This window comes from Camelus dromedarius, chromosome 9 (assembly GCF_036321535.1).
Source record: "Camelus dromedarius isolate mCamDro1 chromosome 9, mCamDro1.pat, whole genome shotgun sequence".
NCBI classification, from domain to species: domain Eukaryota; kingdom Metazoa; phylum Chordata; class Mammalia; order Artiodactyla; family Camelidae; genus Camelus; species Camelus dromedarius.
The window spans coordinates 72,009,614-72,021,599 of NC_087444.1; the positions used below are offsets into that span (position 1 = coordinate 72,009,614).

The 11,986-nt window shown below is 46.3% G+C and overlaps 1 long non-coding RNA gene across 1 annotated transcript; it reads right to left on the minus strand.

Moving 5' to 3' along the window:
- Positions 1–9,454: 9,454 nt before the first annotated feature.
- Positions 9,455–11,830, minus strand: LOC116154925 (uncharacterized). Its single transcript, XR_004138993.2, has 3 exons — positions 11,744–11,830; positions 10,824–10,948; positions 9,455–10,723 (listed from the first exon to the last, which is right to left on the minus strand). It is a non-coding gene; the product is annotated as an uncharacterized LOC116154925 (long non-coding RNA).
- Between the last annotated feature and the right edge of the window lie 156 nt (positions 11,831–11,986).

Here is an 11,986-nt window from a genome sequence, read left to right on the forward strand (position 1 = left end):
CCATGCAGGTCAGGGCCACGCCCTTCGGCGCCCCCATTGGTCTGCCCTTGAATTCTGGACCACGCCCCCTGAATTGACCCCGCCCCTTCCCGCAGCTGCGAGAGGGACCAGGCTCCCCCAGGCTTCGATAAAGACCCTGGGCTCCTCCAAACCTTCCCTACCCCTCACCTGTAATGAAAGTTTATTGAGCACTTACCATGTGCCAGGTCCGGTCTAAGCAAGCACTTCACAAATGTTATCACATCTAATCCCTAGAGCAGCCAACTCTGTGAGGTACTCCTGTTATCCCCATTTTACGATGAGGAAACTGAGCCTCAGACACTTGACATCACTTAGTGGCGATAAAAGATCCCGCTTCACATGTCACCCAACCCTGACAGCTGGGAAGTTCCTGCTGAAATCTTTCACCCATCCCTTTAAGAATCAACACAGTGTTACTGCAAGGACCTAGGGAGTTGAATTCAATGAATATCTGACTTAAAGCATGTCAGTTAACTAACTTATCAGCTAACACTCGATTCAGTCAACAGCACTTATAAACCTATTAAGTGCCACGCACTATCCCAAACACTGGGATACAACAGGGAACAAAACAGTTTTGGCTCTTAAAGAGTGAGTATTACTATTTATGTCATTAAGAAAACCTGATTTTCAGATGGCAAGATGGAGGCCCAGGACATGCAGTGTGGCTTTGTCCAAGGGCACACAGGTGGACAGAGGGAAAACTGGGATTTGAACACAGGACAAGCTTAATTTCAGAGCCCGAAGTCCCTGGAAGTAGAGGTCCCTTCCTTGGAATGAATCATTGTTAATATTCAATTTCCACTGACACATGAATTTTCTTCTCCCTGGATTTCTGGTCTCCAAGGATTCTTTCCTTCCTAGGTCAGTCAGAGGCAAGATCAGGCTCAGAGGGGGCCTGAATGGGGGTAATTGTGGCAGCTGGGGGTCCCTCCCTCAGCTCCATCCCACTCCTGTCCCTTCCTTAGCCATGCTCTGAGGTCCCCAGGATGGGGAGGGTAGCAGATGGCCTGGGGTGGATAGGGTGGCCGCCCCTCTGTCCCCTCCCCCTCATTGTCCCCGGAGCCAAGGGGGATGGGAGGGGGTTGTGGTCCACTGCAGTCCGGATCCTCCCCCTCCATCTTCTTGGAGGGAGCTGAGGAGCTGGTTGCCATGGAGACAGGGAAGAGGCAGAGGGATGCAGGGAGATACTGGGGTCAGGCCGAGATCCACACCTTAGACCCTCTGAGTCACATACACACACCACATAGGTATATCCCAGCATCCATGGAGTCAGATGTGAAGTTCCCCCCCAAAAACAGAGTCACACAGGCCCCCCTGCAGACACACAGGTGCATGCTCAACAGTTTTACACAGGCACACTCTGATGTATGAAGAAGACTCACAGAGGATAGGCACACACACACACACACATACACACATACCTATAATGCATAATGCACATTCAGTCATGTGGACCCAAAGCCACACCACAGGCTCTCATGCACAGATAGGTAGACACAAATCTAATATCCGAGTATGTCCCAGGTACACCTATTTAGAGCCAAAACAACTCCACACTTGGCCACATACACCCTGAGAAGTTACAAGTACATGATCAAAGCCACAAGACATACACAGCCTATGTTACATAAAGCGTACATGTTAATGACATGTAATATACAGACTGACAAACGGAATTGTGTCTTCCACACTTATGGGGTAAGCACACACATTTAGATACGTGGTCCACATAGTCCAATGCACAAAATGCATAGGACCTCACAAACCACTCAGCGAACACATAACACACATAGAGTCCGTGTGCTGCTCAGCTCTCATTCCCACGTCATGCCTATAGCCTCAGCTCTGCAATACCCCCCCAACAAGCCCTCCCATTTGGACACACACAACAGCACGGTTGGTCACGCACTCACACTCACACACAAACACAAACCTCCTCCTAGATATTTTTAAACCCAGGCTAGTTCTGCTGCTATGGCAACCGCCCCAAACCTATTGCCATAGCAACCCAACGTCAGCTTTCCAAGCACCAAATCCTGGGGGATTGCAGGGCCCCAATCAGAGGCAGGCGAAGGGGGCTGCTACACCCTCTACCATCATCCATGCCACCCCAGTACCCCCACTTGAGAGCGTTCAGGGAAGCAGTCACATTCGGCTGAGCAGGGGCTGGAGCCAGCGACCGAGCTGGAAGCAAGAGCAGCCCTCAACTTGCTTTCTCCTCCTGCCCCATCAGAGCTTTATGGAGGGGCTCATGGGACAAAGGTCAGCCTGTACTGGACACACACAAGCCTGGTTTTGAAACTGGGCTCTGCCATTGACATGCTGTGTGACTTGGGCATGTCTTCACCCTCTGAGTCTCATGTTCCTTAATTTGGAAAACGTTTTTGCTGCTGTCGCTGTTGATATGAATATCCCAAAGGACTATTGAGACTTGCTGGTTAAAGGCTCAGGTAGCTCTGCATCCAAATTTGGACTCTCCCACTTTCTAGCTTTCTCTGTGACAAAGTTAGGGGGCAAAACATTGTCCAATTTCACAGGGTTGTTGGGAAGATTCCCAGCCAAGGGGTGTGGCCATTGATCTAAGAATTTTGTATGTATGCAAACTTATTTAAGTCTTAAGCATGGCTTTATGGGTAGGCACTATTATTATTCCTATGTTGCTGAAAAGGAAACTGAGGCTCAGTGAGCTTGCTTGAGATCACACAGCTACAAAGTTTGGAAGCATGGGATTTGAACCCAGGCAGTCAAAGACACATCCTTAGCCTATTCTCTCTCCTGCCTCTCAAAGAGGGGAGCTGGGAGAAGAATGATAGGATGGCAGATTCTTGGAAAAGCTTTCTAGCCTCAGTTTACTAGTCTGCAAAAGGGGGCTTCAAACAGTACTGCTGGCTGGGGTGTTGAAGGATCTACAGCTTGCAACTGGGGGCTCTGAGGATGAGCTGGCATAACTGAGTTCTCTGTGTAGGTGGAAAGCAGCTTGAGAGGGGCCAGAAAAGCGGGCAAGTGGGCAGGCCCAGGAGGGAGGCTGGCTGGGACTTAAGCCCTGCTCTTCTTCCTCCCAGCCTGGTGGCCTGAGGCATGAGATTTCTCCAGTCTGGGCCTCAGTCTCACCATCTGTCAACTGGGAATCACAATGGTGCTTGGGGTGTGCCAAGGAATCCAAGAACCAAAGCAGGTAAAACCACTTGGCCTGAGTCCCAGCAGAGAGAGGAATCTAAGTTGCTGTTAATATCGTCCATCCAGTCTATACATGGGATGAAGGAGAAGCAGGTCGGTGGAGTGCAGGGTTTGGCAGACTTTTCTGACCCACAGCAAGAAACAAGTTTACATCAAGATTCAATGCATATAACACTGAAATGCAAGTTTCTTTAGATCATACTTCATCTATACTTTCGTCTATATACTATGTCTATACTCTGTGCACAGACTGTGATCTATTCTAGTCTATTGGAAAATGCTGGTTGATTTCTAACCAGTTGTGAGCAACAGTATGAAAAACCCTGGTGTGTAGGTTACAAGGTGGAATCCCAGAGTCTTTGGAGGATTTTAAGCAGGGGAGTGAGTTGGGCATCAAAGGGGCATGGAGGCTGGGACTGAGCCAGAACAGACTCCAGGGAGGAAGGGTTCTTTTCCTGGACCCCAGCAGGAGCAGGGAAGCTGGAACCCAACACATAAATCAGTGAATGCAGTGTATCATACACAACGTAGAGAAGTTACAAGCATCAACTGTAAAGGCAGATCCTCACTTATCCATCTGACAAAAATTTTTTTTGAGTACTTCCTATGTGTTGGGGATTGTTGTAGGCACTGGAGATATGGCAGGGACACAAATTCTTGACCTCATGAGCTCACATTCTAGGGAGGTAGACAATAAACAAGCAAAAGAAGTAAAGCATAGTTTGTTAGGTGATTGTTAAGAGTTGAAGAGAAAAAAGTACATCAAGGAAGGGGAAGGAGGGATTGGGATGCAGGGGAGTGGAGAGAGGCTGCAGTTTAAAATAGAGTGGACAAGAAAGGCCTCCCTGAGGTGACATTTGAGCAGAATCTGAAGGAGGTGAGGGAGTGGGCCATGTGGGTCTCTGATGGAAGAGCAAGTGCAAAGGCCCTGAGGCAGGAGTGCTGTGGCCTATTGGAGGAAAAAGGAGGAGCCAGGGAAGCTAGAGAAGCATATGGGGGTGGGAAGGGGGCAGAGTGGGAGGGATGAGGCCAGAGAGTTAGGTAGGGAACAGACTGTGTCTGCCTAGAGGGCCATGGTAAAGACTTAGCTTGGACTCTGAGTGAGATGGGCACCATGGAGGGTTTTGAGAAAGGACCTGAGTTGACTTGAGTTTTATCACAAGATCCTTCTGGCTGCACATGAAGAACGCTATGTTGGGGGCTGGGGTAGAAGTAAGGATCCCAGTGAGGTGACTGGGACTATCCAGGTGAGAGGCGCTGGTGGCTGGACCAGAGCGAGAGATAGCAGTGCAGGTGGGGACTCATCACTGGAGCCTTGGTTCTCCCATATGCCTTTGGGCAAATCATTTCACCTCTCCGCAGCCTCAGATCCCTGTTTACAAATGGGAGTGATCATAAAGCACCCACCTCTCAGGGCTCCAGTCTGGTCTCAGTATGTTGGAGCGCAGATAGCCCTTGGCACAGAATGTGTACTCAACAAACACTGGCTGCCAGTGTCACTGATACTGCTCCCCAGGCTCCCAGCCCAGAGAGGTTCTATGTCCTGTCCAGTGGGGTGAGGCTGGGCTTTGGGAAGGACAGTGAAGACCTCACACGATGCTTGTGTGTTTATCTGACCTTGGGGATATTTAAGTCAAGACAATCATAGTGCAAAAAATTACTGTGCTGAGAGGAACTAAAGGGTCTTTTATTTCTAACAGCCTTTTTATAGGATGGGGAAATGGAGGTCCATAGAACAGCTTTATCTTGCCCAGGAGCCCACAGTGAGTTGGGGGCTGAGACGGGTTGGAATCCATCCCCCTCTCCTGTCTCGGGCCTGTGTTCCTGGTCCTGGCTGCCTCCTTGGTGATGATGGCATCTGAACACGTCCCCTCCCCCACCCAGCCTCAGCATCTTCCTATGACTTCCTACAGTCTCCGGGATAAATTCCAAACTCTCCCAGTTGCTCAGTCCAAAAACCTCCATTCGCCCTTGACACCTCGCTCTTTCCCACACACCCACATCCAATCCATCAGCAAACCTTTGCTGCTGCACTTTTAGATTCCAAATCTGACCCCATCTCGCCACCTCTATCAACACCATCAAGGTCCAGGCCCCCATCAGCTCCCATCTGGACTCTCATAGGAGCCCCTTTCCTGGGCTCCTCGCTTCCACCCTGGCCTTATCCTTTTGACAGCAGCTGGAGCCAACCTTTAAAAAGGCGAGGCAGCTCATCCACTGTGTCATGTGCAAGAAAAATAAAAGTGGGGCTTCTGTAAGAACATTGAGGAACAATATAGATTTCTTGCCTTAGGCTTGGTGGAGGGAGAAGGAGCTTTCTTTGCATCTCTCCACTGGGTATGGCTTTACAAATGTGGATGGGTAAGCGGAGGTACCAGGAGGTTGTCACATGTAGCCAAGCTGGGAACTGAACAGGGCAGCCTGGCTGCAGAAGCCACCCCCTTAACTTTACTACGCTGTCTTGCTTTCCCACATGTGCCTCTCTGCTCAGCCAAATTTCTCCAATGTATGCCCCTACCCCTTCCATAATCTACCTGAACCCCCCTCCCCCAGGCCCCGACCCCAAACCTTGATGCTTTTCTAGCTCAGATCCACAAGCTTACAGGCTAAAGCTGATTTGACGCAATAATCTTTGGTCAAATTTCATTTTAGTAATTCCCTCCACCTTGCATCTGCCCCCCTCCCATAGGCACCCACACTAGTGGGCTCCGTTTTTGGCCTCGGGTCCTTCTTTTAGTCTTTTACAAAGTTCCCTGTGCATCCTTCAGGTCAGTTTCGTTGTCCGTGTTTTAAATTGGCAAAAATGTCATCGAGCAGCAAACCTCATTGTCTTTCTTCCTTGGTGCTTTTTTTGAGAGCTCTTGGTGTGGCTGTGCTGATTTCCAGCTTCTGAGGAGTGAGTCTTAAAGACTCCGGAGAGACTTAACCTGGGTTCAAGTCCCAGCCTGGCTGCTCACTAGCTGAATAACCTGGGGTAAGTTACCCAACCTCTCTGGGCTTCAGTTTCTCTATCTGTAAAATGAGCGTTGTTAAATAATGGCAGCTTTCAGGATCGTTGCAAGCTGGCATCTTAAAGCATTTAGTAAGCATTACTACGCATTGTATGGATGTCAGCTTCTATCTTTTATATTGCCGTGGGGTGTTCCGGCATATATGCCACATTCCACTACTTGAGACTTAATGATGGACATCAAATTCTTTCCAACCCTTCGCTACTTAAACTCCACTCAATGCTTACCCTCATACACACTTTGTTTGTTTGTTTGTTTGTTTGTTTGTTTGTTTGTTTCATACACACCTCATTTAGAGAGGGGGGAAATAGAGCATCCTCAGATTTAACTTCTGAAAGTATTGCCAGATTGTCCTCCAGAAAGGATACACTTATTAATACTCCTGCCATCAGTACCGAATGACCCATTCTTCCACATACTTCTCCCGGACTTGGTGTTCTTAGACTGTCTAGTTTTTGCCAATCTAACGCATTTAAAAGTATCGCTTTATGTCCTTTCCTATGTAGATCAGTTTAGCTTCTCTGGGCTGCTTTAGTTTTTAATCTCTACCCAGAATTACTATAAATTTACACATGTGTATATGAGGCTTTGAATACTAACACTTTAATATTTTAGCCACTGTCACAGTAAACAAGGACTCATAATAGCACCTCCTTTCTATATTGTTAAGAAGTTTCAATGTGATGATATTGACCACTGATTATTATGCGCTTACTACATCATGGGTGCTGTGCTAAGCACTTTATTGGTATTAACTAATTTATTCTTCACAACTTGGTATCACTCTCATTTTACAGATGAGAAAACTGACACACAGAGGTGACCAGAAGAAGGAGAGCTAGGATTTAAACCCAGGCAGACACATTCATTCACCACCTCGCTGCCTCTGAATGAGATGATGCAGGAAAAGCACTTAGGGCTTAAAAAAAAAAAAGCACCTAGGGCTTAATGAAAGCTCTGTATTATTACAGCTGTAATCATCAGACAGGACAATCCAGAGGGGTTTGGGGCATATTTGTTAATTGCCTTGGTAAATTTCATGATAGATTTAGCTTTGGGGACATTTTACAAGTATAGTAATAATAGCATCTCTCATTAAAAACTCACGTTAGAGTGTGTGAAACCTGGAAGGGACTCAACTGGACCTCTGTTCCCCTATCTGTGAAAGGATAAGGTGGGACAAGACCCTAGTCCCTATTCTTTTCACGGTCCTTCTGTTTCCCAAATCAAAGCACTTATAACTATCACAATTGCCCTCCTTTCCAGTATTAACCAGGTGCCAGGTCCCGTTCCCAGCTTTTATGTGAATGAGATCGGCAGGCAATTCTCACCTAACTCGCCTGCCTGCCTGCACCCATTTAATGTGGCTAGACAAAAACACACTGCAGTGAGACTGGGCTCACCGTCATTTCATGCCTGAAAGCTCTGCTCATGCCCCTGCACTCTTCCACACTTCTGGAAGCCTGTGTCACACCTCCTCCCTCCTTCAACCTCTACCACCTCCTTCCTGGCCTCACTCTCACCCTTGACCTTGCTCCCATTTCTCAGAGAGAAGAGAAGCCATCAGAAGAGATCTTCTGGTTCCTAACACATTTATCCTTGCTACCTGCACCAGAGACCCTATTCTCTGCCTTCCTTCCTGCTGATGATGGAAACACACCTAGCCAAGGCCACTTCAAATGTGCACGACATCCCATTCTCTCTTGCCTACTCAGGGATGTAAATCAAGCCATTCTCTCCTTCTCTCCTGCATTATCAGTTCTCCCCTCTCTTCTAGATCATTCCCATTGGTGTAAAAACACGCTCGAACAAAAACAAGCTTTATTAACCCTGTCTAGCTACAGTCCTAATGGTCTGCTGCCTTTGACAACAAAACCCTCCAAAATAGTTATTGGTACTAATGTCTCCAGTTCCTTTCCTCCAGTCCTTCCTGAATCACTCCACTTGGGGTTTGGCTCCACCACTTGACCAAATCAATTCTTGAGGTGACCAGGAACCTCCCTATGGCTCAATCCAAGAGTCCAGTGACCTGCCCATATGTTACTTGAGACTTCCCTCTGATAATCACATCCTCTTCCTAGGTTTATTTTCTTCCCTTGACTCCTAAGACACCCCACACTCATGAATTCCCTCCTATCTCAGTGGCTGCTCCTCCCCAAATTCCTCTGTTGTTTCTTCCTCATCTATGAAGTCTTTAAACATTGGAGGGTCTTGGGGCTCAGTCCTTGGTCCTCTTCTCTCTCCACTTACTCCTCTGGGGGTGGCCTCCCAAATTCATATTTATATCTCTAGGCTGGACCTCACCCTTGAATTCAGACTCATCTATTCAGCTACGTTCTCAACACTTCCTCTGGGAAGTCTATTAGGTACCTCAACGCGTCCAAAACCAAACTCCCAATCCCCAGTCTCCCCCTGCCTCCCCCACTTGCAATTCATCTCATCTCAATAAATGGAAACTTCATCTTGGCAGCTTCTCAGATCAAAAACCTTGCAATCATTTTTGATGCCTCTCTTTCTTCCCCTCCCAACACCCAATCCATCAGCAAATTGTCAGCCCTACCTTCAGAAAATATGCAGATTCTAACCACGTCTTCCCACCTCCATGGCTACCACCCTCGGAAAAGCCACCATCATCTCTCATTTGAATTATTTTTTAAATCTTTTCCTTAAAATTTTTTAAATTGAGGTGAAAGCCATAAACATAAAAATAACATTCAATGGCACAAACCAGAGGCATTTCATACATTCACAGTGTTGTGAAAACATCATCTCTATTTAGTTCCAAAACATTTTCATCATTCCCCAAAGGAGACCCCACACCTATTAAACAATGACTTCCCATTCCCAGTCTCCATGTCCCAATTCCAGCCCCCACCACCACTAATGTGCTTTCTATCTCTCTGGATTTGCCTGATTTAGACATTTCATATGAATGGAATCATACACTATGTGACCTTCTGTGTCTGGCTTCCTTTACTTTGCACAATGTTTTCGAGGTTCATTCATGTTATAGCATGAATCGATACTCCATTCCTTTTTATTGCTGAATAATATTCCATTTATGGCTAGATCACATTTTGTTTATCCTTTCAGCTACTGATAGACATTTGGGTCATTGCCACCTTTTGGTTATCATGAATGGTACTGCTATGAAGATTCATGTACAAGGATTTATTTGAACATCAGTTTTCAGTTCTCTTGGGTATATACCTAGGACCAGAATTGCTGAATCATTTGATAATTCTATGTTGAACCTTATGAGGAGCTACCAAAATGTTTTCCATAGGTTGTACCATTTAATATCATTCGAATTATTTTAACCCAGCCTCTTCTTAACACAGTATGATCACTCATGACGTGATTAAAATGATGTCCCTGCTGCCCTCCACTTTCAGTGGGCTCCTTCTCACTCAGAGCAAAATGCAAAGATCTCAAGATGGCTTACAAGACCCTAGATGACTTGGCTTCTGGCTCTCTCCCAAACATCTTCTACCACACTTCTACTCACTCAATATTGACCGCCTCACTATTCTTTAAATGCATCAGGGATGCTCCCATCTCAGTGCCTTTGCACTCACTGTTTCCTTTTCCTGGAATGCTTTACCCTTGGACTACAAGGCCAGCTCCTTCACTGACCTCAAGTCTCTGCTCTAAGCCAGCTTCTCTAAGACACCATCTCTGACCACCCCTTCCCCTTTACCTCTGCTTTATTTTTTCCATACCACTTATCACCACCTGCCATTTATTTATTTGTATTTTATTGCCTGTCTCCCTTTCACTAGAGCATGGGCGTTTTTTGTCTCTTCACTGAGGTACCAAGTCCCGGGATCCAGAAAAATGCCTGGAACACAGCAAGTGCTCAGGAAATGCTGGATGAATGAATGAACAAATGAATCAAACTCCATTTACAGATGAAGAAAGGGAAGATCACAGAAAAGGCACGACTTGTGGGCAGTCCCAAGCTGGTAAGAGGAAGCCTTGATTTTTTCCCCCCTGGGATTCTCATCTAGGTCTCTCTGACTGCAAAGCCCCCAGGTTCTTAACTGGACCGTTTAGTGAGCTTTATATCTGGGCCTCATAATAACCCTAAATGTTAGTCTTTTAGTATTACTCATTCTCCAGGTGGGAAAACTCACACACAGAGAAGGAAGGAGGCCCCACCAACAGCTGGTGGCAGTGTCAGGACTAGCTGTTATATTCCAGGGCAGGATTTCTGGCACTAGCCTCTGGCACACATTCAATAAATGGACATTCAATAAATGCATCGTGATCGGTATTCAGAGTGGGTTTATAGTAAAGCTCACAGAAGCTTCAGGGCCCCTGATTTGCATAGGCCCTTCCATGGTCCTAGCAAGGTGTTCCTAAGATCTGATGTCTTTGTAAAATTTGCAAAAGGAAGGTATTTAAAATGCAATTGGTTTAGACCACTGGCTTTTCCCAGTTCTATTTCCGCATGTTGCATTTCTCCTTACCATGGGTGGTGCTGGAGCGGCCTCAGGCACTGATGGGATCTAGGGAAGGGGCAGGTGAGTTGAGGGTACATTTAGGTTGGGTTCCATGGAATATTTTGATGTGGTTCATAGATATTTTTAGCTATATTTAAATTATTACCTAACTAGTTGTCCTGGTAGGAATGGCTTCCAGAATAGTCCTATTGTTCAAGGTGCTGACTCACTAGGTGGAAGGCCAGTCTGTTGTGGTATGAACGGTCCTCTGGTGGCCCCCTCCAGCAGCACCTGCATAATGAAAATGAGTCAAGAATTAAAGGACTGAGCCAGAAGGTAGCCTTGAAACGTTTTCCAAAGTGTAGCTAACACGAGTTAAACTTCATGAAAAGTTTTGATAAGTTTCCAAAAAACTTAGATGGCATTGGCAATGCTGCCTTGTGAAGTTGAAATTTTTTAAAATGAAAATGACTTTTAAAAGTTCCATCAAGTTAAAAAAAAAAAGTTCCATCAAGTATGCTAGAGGGAAGATCACTTACTTTCCCCCTCTCTCTGTAGATAAGGATGTTATGAAATAAGTACATCAGCCAAAAAAGTAGGAAACATACCCCAGAGGTGTGTCATGGCAGTAAACTAATAATAACATTACGTTATCTTTTGGGATTTTGCAATGTTTGTGGTATTTGTCAGCTCTTTAAAATATGTAATTTGTTATTATTTCTTATTCTAAGAAAATTTTCATGTTCATATCCAATTCTGTGTGTGATTTTGTATTCTTTTTCTGAAAGAGAATGCTCCCCTCCCCTACTTCCCTACCAAATTCCATAAGCAGTATCCGCCCTATTGACGACTCATAAGCTCAAAATAGAGGTGGTTTTCAGGCTGTGTGATCCCAGGCCAGTGGCTGTACCTCTCTGAGCCTGTTGCTTAAATGGGAAAATGGGGATCATAATAGCCTCTACATCGCGGGATTGTTAACTTTAAATAAGCCAAGGCCTGCAAACTGCTAAGTGCAGGCTTGGAACGCACTGACAGATGACATATCAACGAGTCTTTACGCTAAGAACGTTTCCACAGCTTCAGTACCCGCGTCCAAGACGTCCTCTGTGCATGCGCCTCCGACTTTCCTTTCCAGCCTGCCGGTCGGGGTGGGTGCAGCCTACTCTGAAGCACGGGTTGTGGGCGGAGTCAATGAGTTACTTCCGGGATTTCCTCCCCTCCGAGGAACAACCTTCTTTATATGACTGGCAGTAGTTGTCAGCCAGTAGTGATTGGAGAGGAGATGGACGACCCGACCCATTTCGGAACCTCTCTACGGAGTTGGCCAAT